We start from the raw sequence: 24943 nt of genomic DNA on the forward strand, positions 1-24943 counted from the left end.
CTAGGGGAAAATCTCTGTGTATATGTGTTTTATGTGTTATGCTCTCGCATTGTTAATTTTCTGTGTTTTAGAACTCATATGCAATAATTTCTGTACGGGGTTAAAACCTACAATTGGGTTGCATAATTATTGTGACATTTCCTTTACTTACACTTGAATGGTTCTTTTATTGCATTAGTGAAAAAATGTATCGCTGTTCATAAGTAGCCTTGTTATATTTTTCTTTCGCTAATTTTGAATCATCTTGTGTTTGTTTTGAATAATTCTCTTGCATAGATTACATTTTCATAGTTAGAATTCTCATTTTCACAAAAGGAAAGGAAATTGTGCATATATTACATTTGCATAGTTTTAAGGGGAATTGTGCATAGATTACATTACATGATTTTCCATCTATTAGGGATTTGAATTGAATTGGAATAGTAAGTTAAGGAGATCAATTGTTGCGTCACTTGTTTTCTGCATTGTTGATTGATTTCTTCTTCCCGTAATAAGTTAGGCCTTTCATTATTAAAAGAAAATGAAAAGAGTTGTTTTGTCATATTAGTTTCATCATAGGTGTGTTCAAGTGACATTGAGTTTTGAGCCTTGAAATAAAAACATAATTCAAGATAAACTATAAAATTTACTCAATTAACCTAAGGGGCATTTGAAAATTAATGACACATTTAGAGGTATAGGCTCGAGACGTGTTTTGAGGTCTTTAAATGCAGGAGTTGTCATTATTTGTCAGTGTTACATTCTGGGGGTGATTATCCTGTTCCACGTACGTAAGTGTATAGGATATTTCTTCACGTACCTTCAGGTATATCAGATGGTGCTCCACGGATGGTAAGTATATGGGAACACTCTCATTGAACGATTACACATTAGACAACACTACTACAGAATACGCTTCCATATACCTCTGGGTATATTTTTGAAATCCACCATAGGATACAACTCAGCCTTAGGAATTTGAGTTGGCCACCTTGTCACTCATGATACATCGAACACAACATTCAGGGAGATTTTCTGCACATATGTAAACCCTTGTTTTACCAAGGTGGTATATCATAGTTCATTGTGACCTGGTAACCCTTATTTGCCTAGTTACCCCTTTGTTTTATTTTTTGTATTTAATTTCTAAAATAAATTAATTGATCATGGACCAACATCTTCACCATGAAACAACTCCTTAGTAAATCTTAGGTTGAGACCAATGGTGACATTTCTTGAGTCTACCAATCAAGGAAACCCCTCTAATGAGAATCCTAGTCCTTTTACTTCTCTCGGAAATATTGGTGCTCCTTATATGGCAACATTGTCCCTTCTTGGATTTACCATTCGTTTTTCAGTTTGGTTGGTTTCGACCCCTATGGTTACGAATGTCCAAACTGCTCCTCAACCAAGTTATCCTCCACTTGAACAACATCAATATCAAGTTGATCCTAAAGTTGACCCTTTGCCTTCTTCACCTATTGTTTCTTCATCTCTTTCTTCCTCCTCGCCTGGTGAAAGTCTTGTTTCTAGTATCTAGGAAGCTAAGAAGAAGAATAAATGAATGAAGAAGAAGAAGAAACATAAGCAGGGGGAAACCAAGAAACCATTGCTATCAATGCAACTAAAATGAAGAAACCTTCCAATCATCCCCACAGAGTTTAATTCCCTTGAAAGTTATGTAAGGGTGAACACCTTCTTAGAGATTGTTCTGGCATTCCCAAGGTATTAGAAGTATGGTCCACTGACTCACATCAACCTTTGTCGTCAGCTTTTGGAGATCATGCTGATGACAAACCTTCAACTAGTGATCATAAGATTCATGGGAAGAAGGGTAAAGTTAAGTTTCCCTGTAGGTTATGTGAAGGGAATCATCCAATTCACCTTTTCCCTTATATGGATGAAGCATCCAAATTATTGGGAAATATTACTATTTCTCAACCACAACTTCTGGCTAGCTACCATAAGCTTTCCCCTAATCCTCCATTAGTTGATGAAGTGATTGATTAGAATCCATCTCCAGTTAATCCCACTCTCTCTGAACGTGAATCCAATGAGTTGGTTACCGAGCAACCATAAGTTGAGAAACTGGTTGACTCACTTCCACCTTCAGTTAATCATACCTTTCCTATAGAGGGTGAAATTCATACTACCTAGGTTCTTCTCATTTCTTCAGGTTTCGATGAACTGGGGGGAATCCTCTTGTTCCCATAACACAGGGGAGAAATTTTCCCATTCCCACAACACCCCCTCCAAGTATTATGGTCACTTCCTTTGATTGGATTTGATTGGTAGGATATTGTATTCCTCCTTATGTGCCTTTCCAGATCATAGTACAGGCTTATAATATGGTGGTACCTAGAATAATCATAGACTAAGGTGCATCTGTTAGTATTCTATCCTCAATTGCTTGGAAATTATTAGTTTCTCCATAGCTTGTGCCTGTTACCTAGAATCTATTGGTTTTTAATAGAGGAACCAATCAACCATTAGGGATCCTTCCTTAGTTTCCTATTACTTTCGGAAGAAAAAATGACGATATCAATGTGATGGCAGTCCAAGGCCCTTTGGATTTTAATTCACTCCTTGGGTGTGACTATGTTTATGAATTGGGAGCTCTTTTCTCTTCACGCTTTTGTGTGATGTGTTTCCCACATGAAGGAAGAATTGTGACCATTGACTAGCTTTCACTCATTGCTTCTAATTTGACCCCCAAACCAATATCCCTAAATGGTCCTTATATTCAAGTGGTATCTCCCCCCCCACACATTAATTGTGTGTTAACTTATCCCATGCATATACCTACTAATGAGGATTAGTTGTTAACTATTTTCTCAACTTATTTTGACCCAGATCCAGTAGGTGATATGGTAAATCATTTACTGGGGGAATTGGAGTCTAATATTTCCATTGGATCCCTTAATACCTTGCAAAGCATTATTCTTCCATATGATGAGCACCTCTTGGAATCCATGGCCTCCTAGAGGTCATGAACAAGGTCTCAGAGCATAGTTCCTTATCTTGTGTCAAGCTCATTAAAAAATGAAACAAGGTCCCCATAACAGAGTTCCTTTTCTTGTGTCAATCTCATTAAAAAAAGAAACAAGGTTCCCGAAGCAGAGTTCCTTTTCTTGTTCAAGATCGTTAAAAAATGAAACAAGGTGCTATGAGAAGAGTTCTGTTGTGGGTCTGTTTTGTATTATTTTTATTTATTTCTCTCATGCTTTTAATTGGATAAATGAGTATTTTTGAAGAGTATTTGTTACTTCTTTGCTTTAACAGGATTAAAATAGCGTTAATGAGAGTTTAATTAAGGTTTGTATGTTTCAGGATTGAAACCGGTTTCATTGTACTTTGGGACGTGCCTGCACCATTGCATTTACATTCCTACACCAATTGGGATTCCTGCACTAGTTACAGTGGGCTTCCTGCACTATGAAGGATTCCTAAACTACATTCACGTTCCTGCACTATGAGTTCAATGATTCTGCATTGCTTCTCTTAATTGCTTCACTGGAACATCCTTTATTTTATTGAAGTTTCTTTTATCATGAATTGTATCTTCGGTGATGAAGTGATTTGGGCAGTAATATATCTATGTATTGTTAGTTTGAAATAAGAAGTCAAAGAGGCTTGCAATGGAAATTACTTGAATGCAACAATTTCTCTTTTCCAATCTCTAATGGTTATGAATAAAAGCTAGTTTCAGGAGTGATTAGAAAGATGCTCTTAGTGCAGGCATCGAACCGATCGAGCCTTTGATATTGGCCCAGGCATTTGCATGATAGTGGAACAATGCCATTTCCTGCTATGTGTTAGATAATGGAGGCATCTAAACGGTTTTCAACCACAATAAGTTTAGCAGAAGAGGATGTAGAACCACTACCATTTCCAAGGGAGAGTCCAGAAATTTCGTATGAGTTAAATTGGGCCCTTGCTTCCAAAAATGTTTCCCCAAAGGAGGGATCATTGACAGTTATGTGGGATGGAAGTTTGGTTGTAGCTACAAATAATCATGGAACATGCTATGTTTGGAGGTTGATGCATGGAACATAGACAATGACGAACTTTGAGCCATTGCATAAGCTTCAAGCACATAATTCATACATTCTGAAATGTCTTCTTTCACCCGAGTTCTGTGAACATCATCGGTATTTGGAAACAAACATCATCTGACAAAACTGTAAAGATATGGAATGTTAATGGCTTCACTCTAGAGCATATACTAACAAGACATCAATGTTGGGTTTGGGATTGCATATTTTCTATTGATGGAGCTTTCCTTGTTACTGATTCAACTGCAAGATTGTGGGACCTATCAATTGGAGAAGCAATCAGAACATATCAAGGGCATCATAAGGCGACTGTATGCTGTGCTCTGCATGATGGCGCAGATAGTGCTTCACGCTAATGCCATGTTTGTATGTCCAATAGATTATAACCTATTTACTGGTGACACTATTCTTCACACCTATGTCAATTGTCCAATGTAGCATGCTCCACACCTTGTACAGAAGTCTATCGCAACTTGAAAGATGTTGATTTAAAGAATCATGGTGTAACTTCAGCAGAACCCACCACTGGAATTAGCTGATATTTCTAAACCACAATTCAACAAGCTTCTGAAAGAGGTCACTTCTCATCTTTCACCCATCCCAAAAATATTTGTCCAAGGCAGAGCTGTAGGTTCATCTCCAAAGAGTGATGTGAAAGTGCGATGTGCATGTGATAATCCTTCAACAACTTCATCTCTTCACAATATACTGTGTTGAACTCCAACTCGAAATAATAAGAGTGGTGTGTCTGAGACGTTGGTTTTAAATATGTATAAGCTTGTTTGGTCTGTGGTAACAACTGTGGAAGGAAGGGTACCAGTTGCTAGTGAATCTGATTGAAGGAGATATGTGCCGATGCCAACCTGTGAGCAGCTCACGCAAGGAGAAAATCGATTAGCCAAATCACACCTTCCAGCAACAACTACTCCAAGAAAATAGGAACAATTCACCATAATCGTTCCCTTTTTCGATACTCAGCTCAAACTAATTCTTATTTCAGCAAATTGTTAAAACTAATAATCTTCCCTCTTGTATTTTAATTGGTTGTTGAAAAGCCCCAATTTGTAAATTGATGCCTATATAAGTTTGAGAAATTTCCTGGAACGGGGGGGGTCAGTGAATTAGTCAATTAATTAGATAGATAGGAATTAGGAAACCGATCCAGAGGTAGTGCACACGGAAGGAAGTGCAGAAGGGAGGAGAAGCTATCCTGATGTAGCAACATGCAGATTCTAGTTGTGGATCACTTCTCCTGCTTGCTGGAGTTAAGACGATGTCTGCTTGATGTAAATATTGTTTTTTAGGAGTTAATTGAAGCAATTTTTATCCATGAATTGTCTATTTATTTTCTTCATCTAATGGTGTTAATTTCTGTGTGAACCAGGCACTCAAAGAGGGTGTGAGCTGGCTGGGTTGGCCGCTAGACCAGCTCGACACTGCTCTCATCTTTTAAACTAAATAACATTTCAATTCTTATTTGTTGTGTAAATTTTATTTGTTTATTTATAGTTTATTCTCCTTTCTCAAGTTAATGTTATTTAATTTGTTGCAACGTTTTCCTTTCAGCTCTAAGCTTTACTGATTTGCCGCATTAAGAAATTATTCCTGTACTTGAGTGTTAGGTCCCTATAATACTAGTGACTACCCCATTACTATTGTAGTTGTATCCCTTATTAATATTGTTGTGCCCCTATTGTCCCCATATTGTTATTACTGTGCCCCATAGAATCCCTCTATGGTTATTTTTGTGCCTTTATATTATTATTGTTAGGTCGGCTGGGTTATATTGTGACTCCTTAGACTCCTATATATAGAAAGGAGGTTTTGTCATTTGAATCATCAAGGAATCATTCATTTGTGTAATGTATAGGAGGTTTCCCCCTCGAAGAGGCTAAATTCTAAGGTGTTGATCTATCTTTTCTATCTTTTTGTGAGCTGGTTCCATAACATTTGGTATCAGAGCTTTGGATTCTAGGGTTTTGCTGCTCCAAATAGGTCATCATGGAATTTTTGCTATAACTTTTTTTTTTCTGTGACTTTTCAAAAGCGAAAAAAAAATCCATTTGAGACAAAATCACATTGAACCTCGGGTGCAAATTTCAGAGCTTTTCGCGCTATATTTGCGGAGATATGATCAGAGGAAGTTGGTCTTTTTGCAGACTCCTGAATTACATTCCAAATAGGTGACCTGGGGAAAATCGTCATAACTTTCTCTCTGAGCATCAGATTGAAATTTCATAAGAAGGCATTTGAAAGAGGACATAGAGGGCTACTGTAGGTCAGAATTTTCGAATTAGATGATCCGAATTTATAGAGAGACATCAGAGGCAATATCAAGCTCCTACAAAGTGAAAAAAGGTGTGTAGATTTTTTTAAATTTTTGCTTAAGCTTGGTTTGAAAAATTATTTTGAAGGAATTATAAGGGCATAGTAGAGCATTATTATCGATAACTAATGCCCCAAGGAATGGAAATGCAAACACCTAGTAAGCAACTTGAAAGCTCTAGCATGACTTATGAAGAAGAGGAAGAAATGCAACATGATATATCAAAATTACGAGACCAAGTGCAACAAATGTCACTTGCAAAAAAAGTAATAGAATCTAAGATGGATGGTTTAAAGAAAGATGTAGAAGCTAAGATGAATGACGTGGAAGCTAAGATGGACGATTTGAAGATAGATTTGAAGACAGGCATGGCAGATTTGAAGACAGATTTGACAAATTTTCTACAAGAAATGGTTACTAATGGTGAAAGGGTAGTAAAGGAAACTCATGATGCGAACAAAAGAAATGTTAATCATGATTTCATAGACTCTAATGTTGGATCGAAGACCCACCATATTCCAAAAATCGATATGAGGAAGTTTGATGGCAAGGATCCCGCAACATGGATATTATAGATGGAGCAATTTTTCGATCTCAATAATGTGCAAAACACACAAAAGGTATGTATTGCAACTTTAGATTTGGAACCAAATCAGTTTGTATGGTATCAATGGCTTTGCTCTCATAAACAAATTATCACTTGGGAAATTTTTACGGAAGAATTGATAGCACATTATGAGGATACAAAAAGAAACACTTTTTTTAGCCAATTGATAAGTCTCAAACAAAAGGGTTCAATAATGGAGCACATTGAGGAGTTCCAAAAATTGAACATAAGGGTAAAAAATATTCTAGAGGAGCATAGTATTGATGTGTTCATAGGGACTTTAAAGGATAATATCCAACATGATGTTCGCCTTTGGGAACCTGATTCATTAGAGAAGGCATTCAGGTTAGCAAGAAAAATGGAAAGCAAAATTATGGCAACCAGGAAGCATACCACTCACAACTATAAAGATGGAAGTGTTGTTGCCCCTAGTCTTCCACAACCTATAAGGTTGACACCACAACAATTGGAAGAAAAAAGAGAAAAATGGCTTTGTTACAATTGTGATAAAAAATACACTAAAGGTCATAAGTGTGTTGAGAAGAAATTATTCTACATAGATTGTGAAGAGGAAGAAGAAAAGGAGCAAGAAAGGTCAAAAGAACAGGATATACTCCAGGAACAAAGCCTAGATAAAGAAGAAATGAATCCAACCATATCTTGTAATGCATTGGCTAGAATTAGCACTCCTCAAACCATCAAGATAGAAGGACAAATCAAGAAGAAAAAGGTAATAGTGTTGATTGATTCAGGAAGTACCCACAATTTTATTCATTGTAAGATAGCAAAAGAATTGAATTGCTTCCTATATCCAGCACTAGAGTGTCAAGTGATGGCTGCAAATGGAGGAATGATAAATTGCTCTGGAAAGTGCCATAATATCAAGCTATCCATGGGAGAATATGTATTGACTAGCCCAATGCTTTCCATTCCAATGGGAGGTGCTGATGTTGTACTAGGAGTCTAATGGCTACAATCCTTGGGTACAACAGCTTTTAATTTTCAAGAACTTTTCATGAAATTTTCTGTGGAAGGAAAGAAAGTTGAATTAAGGGGTATTGCAGGGAAACTAAGAAATATAATCAGCTCTAATGGTATGGAAAAGCTTCTAAAAAAGGAACAAAGAGGTGTAATTGCACAATTATGTTTGCTAGATGTTTCCACATCGAAATCATCTATTTCTCCAAATCTCCAAAAAGTCTTGGACAATCATTCCAAGGTATTTGAGACTCCCAAAGGTCTCCCACCTATTCGTGATCATGATCATGCTATTCATCTGATTCCAGGAAGTGTTCCTCCAAACATCAGGCTGTACAGATATCCCTATGCCCAAAAGAGTGAAATTGAACGTATGGTTGCAGAAATGCTAGAGGTTGGTATAATTCAACCTAGTCAAAGTTCTTTCTCCACTTCGGTAGTATTGGTGCACAAGAAGGATGGATCATGGTGCATGTGTCCAGATTATAGGGAGCTCAACAAGCTCACTATTAAAGATAAGTTTCCCATTCCTGTCATTGATGAATTACTGGATGAATTGCATGGATCAATTTACTTCACCAAGTCAGATCTTTTTTTAGGATATCATCAAATCAGAATGAAGACTAAAGACATTTCGAAAACAACATTTTGAACTCATGAGGGTCATTATGAATTTTTGGTCATGCCTTTGGCCTTACCAATGCACCTTCTACATTTCAAGGTTTGATGAATTCCATTTTCAAACCCTTCCTTAGAAAATTTGTGTTAGTATTTTTTGATGATATACTAATCTACAACAAGTCTTGGAAGGATCATGTTGAACATGTTGACATGGTGCTACAACTATTGGAGGAGAAACAATTATATGCAAAAAGATCCAAACGTTTCTTTGGAGTACAAGAGGTGGAATATCTGGGTCATATTGTATCTCATGAAGGAGTTAAGGTAGACCCTAGCAAAATTAAAGCCATTAAGGAATGGAAAATCCCCACATCCATAAAGCATCTGTGAGGATTTCTCAGGTTGACAGGGTATTATCGCAAGTTTGTTAAGAATTATGGGAGAATAGCAGCACCTCTAACAACATTATTGAAGAAATATGCATTTTCATGGACTCCAGAAGCAATAAAGGCCTTCGAACATCTTAAAGAGGCAGTGTGCCAAGCACCGGTCTTAGCTACACCAGACTTCACAAAAACCTTTATTGTGGAATGTGATGCTTCAGGAAATGGAATTGGTGCTGTTTTAATGCAAGATGAAAGACCCATTGCTTTTGAAAGTCATCCAATCAAGGGAAAGTTTTTACGCAAAGCTATTTATGAGAAGGAAATGTTGGCAATACTACATGCACTTAAGAAATGGCGACCCTACCTAATGGGAAGACACTTCAAGGTAAAAACGGATCATGATAGCCTTAAATAATTTTTAGAACAAAGATTATCCTATGAAGAGCAACAAAAGTGGGTCACAAAGATGTTGGGTTATGACTTTGAAATCATGTACAAAAAAGGGAAGCAAAATGTGGTGGAAAATGCACTCTCAAGAAAGGATGAGGATGTGGAAGCATTGTTGTGCGCCATTTCTATTATCCAACCAGATTGGATAAATGAAGCAAGGGAGGAATGGAAGAATGATGAAGAAGTGTGGGAACTTATTCGAAAGTTACAACAAGATTCCAGTACATCTGATACATTTAGCTGGCAAAATGTTTCATTATGGTACAAAGATCGTTATACCTCTGTAAGAATTCCCAACCCAAACAAAATATTCTTATGGAATTGCACACTTCTCCCTTAGGAGGGCACTTAGGATTTTTAAGAACTTACCACAGGGTTAAGAAGGAATTTTTTGGGATGGCCTTAAATCGGATATTCAAAAGTTTGTGGCGGAATGTTTGGTTTGCCAACAAAATAAAGTAGAAACAATTAAGACCCCGGGTCTATTACAACCTTTATCCATTCCAAGCCAACGTTGGGAGGAGGTTTCAATGGATTTTATCACATGTTTACCCAAGTCTAAGGGAAAGAGTGTCATCATGGTGGTAGTTGATAGACTTACAAAGTATGCACACTTTTGTGCATTATCACATCCATTTAAAGCCAGTACAATTTCTACTGCATTTATGGAAACAATTCAAAAGCTACATGGAAACCCAAAGATTATTGTAAGTGACAGAGATCCCATTTTCACTGGAAATTTTTGGACATAATTATTTTCTTGTCTCGGTACTCACTTAGCTCATAGCTCATCTTATCATCCTCAATCTGATGGGAAAACTGAGATAGTAAACAAATGTTTGGAAGGATATCTTCGTTGCTTTGTATTTGATAAATAGACACAATGGGTCAAATGGTTGCCTTTGGCTGAATGGTGGTATAACACTTCCTTCCATACAACAACAAAAATGACCCATTTATGGCACTTTATGGATATTAGCCACCATCCATCACATCATATTTAAGAGAAAATTCTAAGGTTCAGGCAGTGGAACATCACATCGAGCATCAACAACAAGTCCTCCAACTCTTAAAGGATAACCTCGTGTTGGCGTAGAATAGAATGAAACAACAGGCAGATCAACATCGCAGCGAAAGAAGTTTTGATGTAGGTAATCGGGTATTACTATGGCTACAACCATATAAACAAATGTACCTCAAGCAAGATAAGAAGGATAATAAATTATCACCAAATTATTATGGTCCGTACAAGGTGTTGCAAAAGATTGGTACTATGGCATACAAATTGGAGCTTCCTGCAGCTTCTTGAGTGCACCCAGTTTTCCATGTTTCATGTTTAAAGAAGGTTATTCCCAGTTCAAGCAATATTACCAGAATTTGACGAGAAGGAAAAATTATATTGGAACTGGAAGTAGTCACAGAAACAAGAACTTGACAACTATGAAATCGATCAATTTCGGAGTATCTCATCAAGTGGAAGAACTTATCCGCTGAAGATTCCACATGGGAGGATGAGAATTTTATACAGAAGCATCCATAACTACTCAAGCGTTGATGACAACACTTTTTTGAAGGAGAGGGGCATGTTAGGTCCCTATAATACTAGTGATTACCCCATTACTATTGTAGTTGTATCCCTTATTAATATTGTTGTGCCCCTATTGTCCCCATATTCTTATTATTGTGCCCCATAGAATTCCTCTATGGTTATTTTTGTGCCTTTATGTTATTATTGTTAGGTCGTCTGGGTTATATTGTGACTCCTTAGACTTCTATATATAAAGGAGGTTTTGTCATTTGAATCATCAAAGAATCATTCATTTGTGTAATGTAAAGGAGGTTTCCCCCTCGAAGAGGCTGAATTCTAAGACGATGTCTGCTTGATGTAAATATTGTTTTTCAGGAGTTAATTGAAGCAATTTTTATCCATGAATTGTCTATTTATTTTCTGCATCTAATGGTGTTAATTTCTGTGTGAACCAGGCACTCAAAGAGGGTGTGAGTTGGCTGGGTTGGCCACTAGACCAGCTCGACACTGCTCTCATCTTTTAAACTAAATAGCATTTCAATTCTTATTTGTTGTGTAAATTTTATTTGTTTATTTATAGTTTCTTCTCCTTTCTCAAGTTAATGTTATTTAATTTGTTGCAACGTTTTCCTTTCAACTCTAAGCTTCATTGATTTTCCGCATTAAGAAATTATTCCTGTACTTGAGATTTGTGCTTACACTTGGGATATTTCTCCAGTTGTTCTTATTTACAAGATCTGCTTATGCGTTGATGAGCTGTAATTGATTTATATTCCAGAACATGAAAATGATGTGAGTGATTATGGTTTTGAGGTACTGACATATCCATTTAAACTATGCTTACAAAAAACCATATATTACTTGTATGCCGTGGAGCCAATATTAATGAAAGCAAATTGCATCATGTTGAAAACAATGATATTTACTTTCCATTAAACTTCTGGACAGTTCTCCATGATTTATTTTCAGGGACAAGGAAGGCGAGATTCATATTAATTTGATTTCTTTCATAAGTTATTTACGCAGTAGATTTACTTACCGATGCTTTCAAATTAATTTCACACAGGATTAGTACAAGTAGAATTAGTACAGGCAGAATGATTTTGAATTGCTTTTGAATTCCTTCCAGCATTTACAGTCTCTTGATATTGTGTCGACACTATTTGGTTTCCATTTATGAATTCCTTTCTAAATTTCCTTTTGCATTGTTAATTGCCTTTTATTTCTCGCATCATTTAATTGTTTGGATTGGTGTTTTCTCGAATTATATTTTAGTGCAGGATTTCATTTGTTGATGAGATTAATACGCAAGATATACTAGAATTTGTTTTTCAGATTGCTAGGGGCTCTCTCTGGAATTACTAGTGCTGTGCCTTGAGTTCATGAACTATTTGGATTGACATATTAAATGTTGGTACATTTATAGATCCTATACTGCACCCAACATTTTGGTGTTGTTGCCGGGGAGGCACTCAGGGGATTGACCTTGGTGATTTGCCGCATTTTTTTTTTCCTTCACCTAGTTTCTCTTGCAATTTTATGTTCTTTGAATTTATTTCTTTCCTGCACTATTGCTTTAAGGATTCTCATTTTATCTGAAGTTGAAAGAAATCCCTACCCTACACACACACACACACATATATACATATACATACATACATACATACATACATACATACATACATACATACATACATACATACATACATACATACATACATACATACATACATACATACATACATATATATATATATATATATATATATACACACACACACACCATTCATGTGCTAACGAATGTACTAGTTGGCTTGTTAAAAACATGGAAATGGTATTTTGAGGAATCATCTAATGAGGAATTTTTATGCTGCTACAGAGACATACAATTCATCCGATGAAGAATTAAAAATTGAAAAAATTAATACTTTAATTAAACATAAAAATGATATTATTAAATCTTTGATTTCAAAATTGGATGATTTGCAGGAAGAGTGGGAACAGGATGAAAACCCACCACTTATCTTTTGTGCCAACTGTAGAAAGAGACACTTCCTTGGAAAGTGTCCACTCAATAACCTGAAAGTTTGTAAAATTTGTGAAGAGGATCATCTAACGGAACATTCACTTCCAGGATTACTAAAGTTACTCAGGAAATCAAGTAAGGAATCAAATTGACTACTAGGTATAACCCAAGACCCATCACCATTTGATACTTGGAATAATGCTTATTTTCCTGAGCAGACTCATCAACATGTTTATAATCCCGCAGTTTCATGGAAAATTTTTAATCCTCCTCCAATTGAATATCCTACTTTATGGTCACAGTGGCCCTCTCCTTGGTCCTCATCCTCAGGCCAGATATCTCCATGGCCTCAAGAATCGTTTGGATTCTTATCTTTAGGGAAATCTCCCATGCAAATTCAATCATATGAGCACCAAAAACAACCACAATTTCTTTCCAATGCACCATTAAGTTATCCTCCCCCATGGTCTCAGCCGCATGTGCAACCTTACCCTAGCCTCAATCCATACCCTACCCCTTATCCTAATCCTTACCCTACTCCTTATCCTTACCCATACCCTAGCTCTCATTCAAACCCTAATCCATACCCTAACCCTAGTCCATACCCTCATCCATACCCTAACCCTAGTCCATACCCTTATCCATACCCTAGACCTAACCCTAGTCCAAACCCTAATCCCAATCCAAACCCAAGCCTTAGTCCAAGCATTAACCAAAACCCTAGCCCAAACCATATCATAAACCCTAATCTAAACCATGAGGTTGCACAACAGTTGGAACCACCTATTCTTCCGGTTGATTCCCATGTTGAACAGAATACTACATCTTCCATGTTTGGAAAGGGAATGAATTTGGAAACTTCCCCCATTACCGCAGAATATTCACCTCGAGAAGTTATCATTCAAAGACCACCAGAGGAGCAATCTTTCATTGGAACTTGTTCTGAAAATGTTGTTGAAACTCGAAACCCTAGAATCTATTTCAACCATTCTTGTCAATTTGAAAATCAAATATTTGAGCCTAAATTTGAGGGATTTATCTTTTGTCTTTCACCAGATTCTTTGTGCCTCCAGGAAAATGACTATCAAATTGTGGAAGACTTGCATCAGTTGGAGAATCATACATATGTGGATTCCATTGAATCCTGGTTTCGAGCAGTCATCCAACCACCTTATTTCCTCATCATTCGAAAACTCTTGGTACCATGTCAATTGAAGCAATTGGTTTCTCACGCTTTGGTATGTCTTGAAGTCTATTCTTTAAAACTAAGTGTGAGTATAATCAACATTTTGTTACACACATGGCTTCATTGGAAGTATGCCTTCACTTAAAGGTGATATTTATTTCTTTAAAAATAGGGTAGGGTAATATGAGAATAATGAATAAATATGTTTAACAACACTCTTGAACTTGTGATTCCCTAAAAGCACAACTTTTTGAAATTTCTATTATCATGCACTCTCATGGTAAGACTTGTCAGAAGAAATTTACACTTAATACCTCATATTTTAAAGTGACTTTGATTGTTGATCAATATGTCAGTGAAGTATTGTTATAAGTTACATGTAATACTTTTTCCTATTCTAACAAACTATCATCCAAAAAATACTTTCAAGTTCCTCTTCGAAGGGACTAATGAAAAACCTCCTATGGTGGACCATGTCTACAAAACTCTAATAAGCTTTCATAAATAACCCTGGCATGATCAACTCAAGGAATATTTTTGGTCATTATCCGAGATGTTTTTTTAAATAAGTTCTTAGGGTAGCATGACCAACCAGTAAAGAATAGTAATTAAAAACTTTTCACGCCATCCTGCACTCTTAAGGAGTAGATTTTCTTCCCCACCTATTAAGTAACCCATCTGAGGTTAATCATAATTAGCGTTTTTTTCTAAAAAAATAGACGAATTAATTGAGCGATAGGAGGTCTCATTGAGAGCTGACCTAATATGATCATGGGTCCTAAGGAGAATGACATTACCGCACTGGTCACCAAGCTAGGGTAATGACTTTCAGTTGAAAAACTGGAAGACGAGAGGTCTCATCATGAGTCAACTTGTTCATTCTTGTTAGTTCTCATGAATGGAACTGTCGATAGCTAGTTACCAAGCCAAGACAATGACCTTCAATTAACTTCTAAAAAGAGAAAAAGTAAAATGTTCTTAAATGACTCTGAATCTATATCTAATAGGTGGGACAAAAGCATTTCATAAGGTTAAAAGGTACCCCTGTCGAGGCTATGGACGCCTGCTGGTAGCAGGGCCATGCCTATGGTATTAAAGTTGACTCTACACTATAATTTACTTGGTTGTTTTTGCTTTCTGTGAACTCACTATCAATCTCTTTGAGAATGGCTTTAAAATCCTTCTGTTGTTATACCTTGGAGTTCTATCTTTTTGGAATGATTTTTATGGGCATGGGGACCCTTAGTGCAGGTAATTCACTATGCCTAGGCAAGAGGAGCTTCAACTATACATGGATAATGGTAAAATGGTCACTATGGGAAGGTATTACTATGTCTATTTTTAACACCATGCTTTTAAATCATGTCACTCACATTTACAATGAGGATTTTAAAGTGTAACTTCTGATCAAGGATGCCTACGAGATATTCTTTTGGAAATTTTAGAAGTTAGCTATTTTATTCAAGTAATAACACCATCCGTGCAATTTAGTTTTGATTGCAGATTTTATTTTATGTTTTCTTGAAATCAGTTTGAGCAAATAAAGAGTCTAGCAGACACTTTGTTTTAGAGCAAGCTTTATCTAGCACAGGAAACGTGATCATGAAAAATTGCAGGAACCTCATTTTGAACACCTACAAATGTTTCTAATTTTGTTTTTTCACGAGGAATTAATAGCACCAGATTTCCTTGCATGAAGACATGCATGATTGTCAGCATGGGGGGATGTTGGGTCTCGTTTTGTCTTATTTTTATTTATTTCTCTCATGCTTTCAATTGGATAAATGAGTATTTTCGAATTGTATTTGTTACTTATTTATTTTAACAGGATTAAAATAGCATTAATGAGAGTTTAATTAAGGTTTGTATGTTGCAGGATTAAAACCGGTTTGACTATACTTTGGGACGTGCCTGCACCATTGCATTTACGTTGCTGCACCAATTGGGATTCCTGCACTAGTTATGTTGATGCCTCTCAAATCGTAGCACCAACATTGGGGATAACCACATGGTTCGGACCTTAGTACAACTCCTTTTTCATTTGAAGTGGTGGCTCCGACTGGATGTTATGGGACCAGTTTCCTAATAATGTATGGTTTGATGAATGAGTGTTTTAAATTTATAACAAAGATGATAGGTGATTTTATCTATAACTCTGAAAATATACACATATATCTATATAACCTAGGTAATCTTATAACAATGCGATTTTTGATAATTCCTAGCAGACAAATAATCATATAGATGGTTTACTTATCCATAGGAAGATGCATTTAAATAATGATTACTTTGTTTAAGAAATTAAACAAAGTAATTATGAAAACATATCACATGACCTACTGGTATTTATTGCTGACATATATCTTTGATATAACAATTCTAAATCATTTAGAAGTGACTCAATATAGAATTGCTTGAAGCATGTTAATACATCAACAATAGCAAATTAAATGAAATGCTAATTACATAAAGAACAAGACAAAAAGAATAGTGATAGAAATACCGCATGCATTTGAGTCTTGATATGTAAGTAACATTTTGATTCCACCTTTTTATTCTAGAAACTTCCAAGAGATACAAAAATGCAGGTCTTGAAAAAGTTCTTTCACAAAAATCTGAAACCTTGATCCACTACTTATAAAAAAAACTAAGTTAAGAAGTGCAGAAGTACAACTTCTCAAGTCTAGTTTTTGTAAAAATTGAGGACCCTTTATCCAATAACATGAAAGAGTTTATATAATGGAATTAAAACAAACTGTCTACAAAAATCGCTGAGAGTTGTTGGAACTGCCACTCATTAAAATCTGGGATTTGAATTGAAAAAATAGTAATGCGATTGCATCTGAAAAGATTCTTCGTATCTATTTCTTCTCCTGTATTTGCAACTGACAAATTGAAAGCATGTTTTGAATTTCCAGAGGGTGACTCATCCTGGAGTGTAGTTGTCCTATGTACATGGTGTCTGAAAGCTTGGGGATCATGCGATCAACAAAATCGGCAAGGTATTTGATGGTCATCTATTGGATGTGCAGCTTGACCAAAAAGGACTAGTACACATCCCAATTAAGGCTTTGTATTCAGTTGAGTTGTTCATCTCTGGTAGCCAAATCTTGCTTCCATTGATTTTCTAACACTTTCGCTTTTGAAAGCTTACCTTGAGAACAATCAAAAATTAAATTGGCTCCATATAAACCATCATTTATCATTTCAATCACATTATTCATTATAGACCTAGCCTTGGAGGTAGCCCTTTCTGCCTTTATCAGCTGTGTTTCCCACTCTGAAAACAATATTTCTTTATGCGACTCTTGAATTTTCGGTAGGTTAGCAGCTATTCCTTCTACTGTGCTTTGCCAGGAGAGGTAATTTGTGACCTTCTCATCTGCATCCTCAAATTCTAATATGGTATTAACTGCTTGATCAATCAGTGATGTAGTTATGATGCATAATGGGTCGATAAGAGATATTTTATGGCAAAGTAGATTGAGCTGTTGAGATAAGGCTTTATTTGCTTCTAGGGCTTCCTTCTTAAATTCCTCAACCTTGGGATAATCTCTGAACTGTTCTATACAGAGTTGTAGCTATGTGATTTGCTCCTCTTTAGTCTTGATCTCTTGTTGATGTGTCAATTGAAGCTATTCGAGCTTTTGAGACAACTGTTGTTGTTTTTGGATGGCATGCTGGTCAATCTTCTGTTTCTCCAGGTTTAATTGTTCCTCAAGCTTCTTGTTCTTTTGTTTTTCTTCTACCAACTGTTCTTCAAGACGATTAATTTTCTGTTGTTGTATTGCTGCCTATTCCTTAAGCGGATTAATCCTTTGATCCTTTTCCTTGAAAAATTAGTTAGCCTCAGTTGCCTTCTTAATTGTGGCAGCTGTGTATGCCCCTGCAAATTGAGATAACTTAGTCAAATCCTTAGAAGGATTGACTTCTGAATCCTTCCATAAAACATTCATAAATTCAGATTGAGGAATTGTGGAGGATGTCTGGTCTATTTTCCTCTTTTTTCTTTGTCTTTTGACTACAACCCTGTGTTTTGGACTGTAAAATACATCCAATGGTGGTATTTCCTCAATATTCAATATAATTTCTCCTGAAGGGTTTTCAGGAATTATTTCAATCTCTTTCTGAGCTATGTCTTTATTGGGTGTTACTTCAATCGCACTATTAGGAATGGTGGGCCATTGAGTTGTGGGCGATGCTGACGTGGTAATGTTTTGGGGGTCTCTCTGGCTTTTGATCTGCTGATCAAATTGCTCCCATTCTTTTATCAAGATGGGGTCAATATGAACATCTGTGCTAAGGGGTTCACTGGTCTTTCCACCTGTTTCCCCTTCCTCAGAAATCTCTTCAATAGTTTTCTCCTCGCTATGCTCTACTTGCCGAACAATAGGGGTAGTATTTAGTAAGTCTAGAGGTACTGTCAGTAACCTCTGTGTTCTGTATTCCACGAATTTGTCCATCTTCTCGTCTCCCAATTTGAATCTTTCCAGATGACTTACTTGTGAGAATAATTCTGCTGAAGCAAATAAGTCATCAAAAGCATCCTTCTCATGTATAAATTTACTAATTTTCACCTGACTGGTGAAATTAAAAGTGACCTTGTTTCGATCATATTGTCTTTTAGGAATTACCGCTAGACCCAGATCCTTTGTTTTCTCTACTTCTTTCTCAGCATGTTTAAAATCATGCGATGTGTAAGTGCCACAACGGAGGGGAAATGGAGGCCATACTTGCTTCTTAGAATATTTAAGGTTTCTGGACATCCCTTTTTCCACTATCTGGTAAGCTATTTCCCTAGCTAATAGCTTATCAGGGATGTAGAGTGGAAGGACAAGAGAGTCAGTAATACTGCCAAAAATCATAATATAAGTGAAATTCTCCTCCCCGAACCAACTGCCGATTGAAGTTAAGTCAATGTTGGCTTCATTAGACAACGAAGGAGCAGGTTTATTGAAGATGACTTGATGGATAGGTAAAATGAAACCATGCCAAATCTTCAATAAATGATTCTTGTAGTCAGACTTCCATAAATATTTATGATAAATATGAATGGGGGTTGGATCCTAAACAATCCATTTCCAACCTAGGATGGGAAAGTCAGAATTGAAACAGATTATTTCCATTATGTAGGCACTCATATAGAATGGGGGCACAATTCTGGTGGAGACAAATCTGTTCCTTCTATAATCTAGCATTTGACTGGCCATTTTATCTGATAGAATGGTTGCCCAATCCATAATAAAGGAGTTGATTGCTGCTTCTATTAATGGAACCATTTCTACAGAAAGTCTAGCAGAATCAGGGCTTCCAAAGAGCCTACATACCATTGCAGTTACATAACAATACAGTGATGCTAAGGCGTCCACAGAGTACATACCAGAGGATTTGTGTTTATGCTTGTTTGGAAAATGTCTCCACTGTTTGATAGGGTTTGACTCTATGTCATTCTCCTTAGAGAAAGCTTCCAGGAATGATTTGTTGTAGTGTCGCTGGGGGTCTGACAAGTGATACATTCTCTTGACATCTTTAGGTTTGAATGTCCTGAACATCCTCCCATCAGCTATGAAGAAAGCTCTATCTGTGATATTAATACTTTCGATTACCCATCTCACTAGATCATTATATGGTAAAACTTTGGCTCGAGCTGCTATTTTATGGAGGAAAGAGTTGGCCAAATCATTGAGCGTGCTTTTTGTTCGATCAGTTCCATCAACTATTGCTTCTTCTTCTATCTCCATTGGATTTTCTGCTTCAAGTAAAGCATATATGCCTTGCCACGAGATTTTACCAAAGCCTAGATAGGTAGTATTTGCAATTAACACCAATTTTGCTGGTCCTTCTTCCACTGTAATGGGGGCCTTTTTCTTTCTAGATTTCTTAGACATCTTTCCCAACTGTGTGATCCTAGATTAGCTCTACAAAACGAGGAAGAAGAACATAACAGTCAAAAAACTTGAGAGGAGATAATACACAAATTACAGACTGGAAGCAATTACGCGCATTAGATGCCAAAGATCTTATATTGTACATAGAAACCACGGATGAAATCCTTAAAGGACGTAACCATAATTGCTCCTTAATGTTTTACCGTAATTTCCAACGTGAAACTTTAATGCTAAAGCCATATGTCACATCGCAATTTTTGTAACGATCCTTTTTAGAATAGGTGCCGTGACTCTGCAATTTGCGATTGTATTATTTTAATATTTGTGTAATAATTGCATATCGCAAATCAGGAGTTACAAGCACCACGCTCAAAAGGTATGTTTGCATAGTTGTGATTGCGATGAATGCTGAGCTGGCATGTGAAGACGATGGGTTTCAAACTTGGAAAATCACGCTATTTCTTTATAATTGATTTATCCCTATACTGCATGTATTCATAGTATTTTATAACTTGCTTTTATTGAGAGCGTGATATGCGATAATTAAATCGCATCAGAAGATTTCAATGGAGTTTTTCGGATGCTTCCCTATGAATCAACGATATGCGATTGCGATAGCCTTATCGCATTGCAAGATTTCAATGAAACGTTATAAGTCATCCCTTGGGATATATGATGTGCGCGACACGATAGTTTTATCACATCGTATTTATAAATGGCTTACTTTGATAAAACTTCGTGATGAGGGTTTTATTATGACTCTAATCACATCGCACTTTTCTAAATGGATGTTCACGGGTTCTAAAGAATTGCGATTTGCGATGAGTGGTCCTAAATACTCATAAAGCAATTTTTTATATGACTTTTATTTTATTTTACTCAAAAGTTTTATTTCTTTTATTCATATTCTAAAGGGGACCCATTTCTTATTTGGCATTATAAGACTAAGATTTAAAAATTGAAATGGGGGGGTTGTTGTATAGCACAACAATTGGCGATTCATTGGGAGAACCAGTTATCTCTGAAAAATAATGAAATTTCTAAAACTTTCTTAAGTAGAATCAATTGAGGAGAAAAAACAACTGTCTAAGAATTGATTAGATAAAATTTTTACTCTGAATAAACAAAATATCAATTTTGCAATTTCTTTTACAAACCCTTATGATAAAATAAAAACATTTTGGTATGCAGTATTGGTAATGTTAGTTTAATTAGTTCCCTATGATCATGGTAAGGAGGCTCGTCATTAGACCTCTTATCTTTTAAATTAGATATATTTTAGAATTACACTATGAAAAATCATAAACCTAGTTGAATGATTCACTCCTTAAGAGTTTATGGATGACAGTTCTAGAGTTGTGGATGCTTAGCTGGAAAAAGTCTTTACCTTTTTATAAATAACCTTTCTCAACTGACAAAACTCAAAATGATTTATTGTATTTTCAAGGTTTGAAAGATTTCACAATTTAAAGAGAATCTCAGAGTTTCATGTTTTATCTAATTTCCAAAATTGTAATCATTTCCTTGAAAGTTTCTATTCTTTGAAAGAAAATATTCTCAATATTCTTTCAAAGAGCTTTTCAATAGTGAAAAGCCAATGGTAGACTATTTACAACATTATTTCATAAAAGAAACTAGCTTGCATAAAAAATATGTACAGGTAAGAAGGGGTTACCTCCTTAGGAAAAGAATTTCTTTAAGATAAGCCCATTCATAGGAAGAGAATCTCTCTTTCCTGATAAATCTTGCAGTAGAAACGTTGATGAGCCTATCTTTTCAACGATCTGAAATGGTCCAAGCCACATCTTCTGAAATTTGGTATGGTTACCTCCATCTTCATGTGCTTTGTCCCATTTCAAAAAGAGATCACCGATCTGTAATGTTTTTGAGCTGACAGAACTTGCATCAAAAGAAGATTTAATGACTTGCTGATGTTTAGCATGAGTAATTTTGGCCTTTTCTCTTTTCTCATCCAATTTAAGGATTTGATCAAACCTCAATTGAATAGAGGAAGAGGGAATTTATTCAATGAATTGTACTAGGCTAGAGATGGGAGTGCTAAATTTGGTGGCATTACAACTTCTTTCCCATACACCAAGTTTAAAGGAGAAGTACCTATTGAGGCCTTCTGAGTTATGCAATTTTCCCATAATGCAAATATTAAAGATTTATGCCAATTCTTTTGGTTTTGATCAATAGTTCATTTAATAATCTTGATGAGATTCTTGTTAGTTGGCTCTGCTAAGCCATTTCCTTGAGGATAGTAATGTGTAGAGTATTTTAACTTAAAACATCTATTAAGAGCAAATTCAACTATACTATTTCCAGAAAAATAATATGCATTATAAAAAATAAGCACGTTAGGTAAACCAAACCTTGTAATGATGAACTGATCAATAAATTCAATAATTGCATCAGAATTGGCTACCTTTAGAGGAATTGCTTCCACACTTTGTGAAGTAGTTCGTGGCCGTGAGGATGTATCAATGTTGCTTGGAAGAATGTGGAACAATCTCTCCTATAATATCAAGTCCCCATTGTTCAAATGGTTGCTCAATGTTTACTGGTTGTAAAGAAAAGGCTGGTCTCCTTTGTCTTTCGCTAGCAGTTTGGCATGTCTTGCATTTCCTTACATAGTCATAGGCATATTTAAACAAAGTCGACCAATAATATCCAACATGTAGTATTTTGTGAGCTGTAGTGTCTCCTCCAAAATGTCCACCTGCTGGGCCATCATGTAATTCCTGCAAAACAATTTGTGCTTCAGTTTTTTCAAGGCATATTAATAAAATTGGTTCATAATTTATCCTAAATAACACATTATCAATGATTTCAAAGTGTTTGGCTTTTAATATTAAGGCACGTTCGTTTTTGTAACTGAATTCAGGGGGAGCATATCCATTTTTCAAATAAAAGATTAGATTAGCATATTGAGATTTTGAATTAGTGATACTTATCTCGTTTACTTGTGAAATATTATCTGAATCTTCATGGTCTGGAATATTGGAAGCTCCTGGCAATAACCTGCAAAAACCTTGCCCTCTAACAATTTTTACTGGTTTAATATCAATATCATATTCATGTAAAGCTGTTACCCAGTTAAATCTCTTCTCTCCTACTTCCCTTTGAACTAACAATTGTCTCACTGCAAAGAATGGGACTATTACTTTAGTGTGTGTTTTTAGGAGGAAAGGTCTAAAGTGTTTGATAGACTTAAATACAGCGAAAGATTTTTTTTCAATGTCAGAATAGTTGAGCTCAGCACCTTGAAAATTAGAACTAAAGAAAGATATGGGTGCTTCTACTTGCTGGTCATTGATCTGTGTTAAAACAATAGAATAAGATGTTTCAGTGGCCAAAGTATACAAAATAAATTGACTAGAAAATTTGGAGTATTCAATGCAAGAGAATTAATGATTGCTTGTTTGATCGAGTCAAAAGCCTTTTTTTCATTATGTCCCCATTTGAAGACTGAATTTTTCTTAATCATGGATTGCAAGGGAAAAAATATATGAGAAAAATTAGGAACAAATCTCTTCACAAAATTTATCTATCCTAAAAATGATTGCCTAGATTTCTTATTATGTGGCAAAGGGATATCAGAAATCTCTTTTATCCTATCTGGATCAATGTATATGCCATATTTGGATACAATGAACCCTAAGAGTTTACCTTCATTAAGAGAAAAGAATGATTTCTTGGGATTTAAAGAAATCCCATATCTTTTGCAACATTCAAAGATCTATTTTAAATCATGCAGATGATTGCTCCTTTTCTTAGAATAGACAATTATGTCATCTAAGTAAACAACAACTGTCCTATTGATCAAACCTTTGAAGGCTATATCCATGGCTCTTTGAAAAGTAGCTCCAGCATTTATTAAACCAAAAGGCATTTTCTGATAAGCATAGGTTCCCCATTTAGTTCTAAATGTAGTCTTTAATCTATCATCTGGATGTACTAGTATCTGATTGTATCCTAAAAAACCATAAAGAAAAGACATTAAATCTGAGCCAACTACTGATTAAAGTATCTGCTCCATTGTTGGTAATGGGAAGTTATTCTTTTGATATGCTTTGTTGAGATTTATAAAATCTATGCAAATCCTAACATCACCATTCTTCTTTCTTACTGGTACTAAGTTTGAGACCCATTTAGAATGTCTAATAGGAAAGATTATTTTGGCTTTAAGGAGTTTATTCAACTCTACTTTAATCTGACTTTCAAGATTTGGGTGAATTTTCCTTAGCTTCTGTTGTACAGGTTTCTCATCAGAAATCATTGGAATTGTGTGTTGAATGATAGAAGTATCATAAGTTTTCAGATCTTCGTAATTCCAAGCAAAAACATTTTTGTATTTCTTTAATAATCTGATGAAAGCAAATCTTTCATCTGATGAAAGTCCAAGTCCTAGATTGACATTTTTTGGTTTGGCCTCAGTGCCGAGATTTACTAATTCAAACCTTAAAGTAGAACTTTGAAGTTTTGGATTAGTGACATTTTTGAATCTATCTTTAATATCATAAAGATTTTATAGCTTGACCATAGATTTAGGAATAGGATTTTCATTGAGTCCTTGTTTTAATTGAAGATCATGATCACTTTCATCGATAATCTGATTGTCATAAGACCCTTCAGAATTCAAGAGATTTAAGATATCCACATCATGATTAAATACATGCCAATTGGTGACATTATCTAGGACAAATGGCCAAAAAATTAATTTAATATAAAATATATATGGACTATAATCTTCGAATGGAGGGAGCTTAGAAGCAACATTAGCCAAAAGATCGCCCGCTGCATTCTGTGATCTAGGAATAGGAGAAATGTTGAATGCCAGAAAATGAGTTATGAGATCTTGAAAAAGTGATTGATAATGTTTGAGATGTCCCAAGAGAAAATGGATAGTA

The sequence above is a fragment of the Pinus tabuliformis genome, chromosome 8 (genome assembly GCF_031772625.1).
Source record: "Pinus tabuliformis cultivar Carrire ecotype Pingquan chromosome 8, CPIR1, whole genome shotgun sequence".
Lineage (NCBI taxonomy): Eukaryota > Viridiplantae > Streptophyta > Pinopsida > Pinales > Pinaceae > Pinus > Pinus tabuliformis.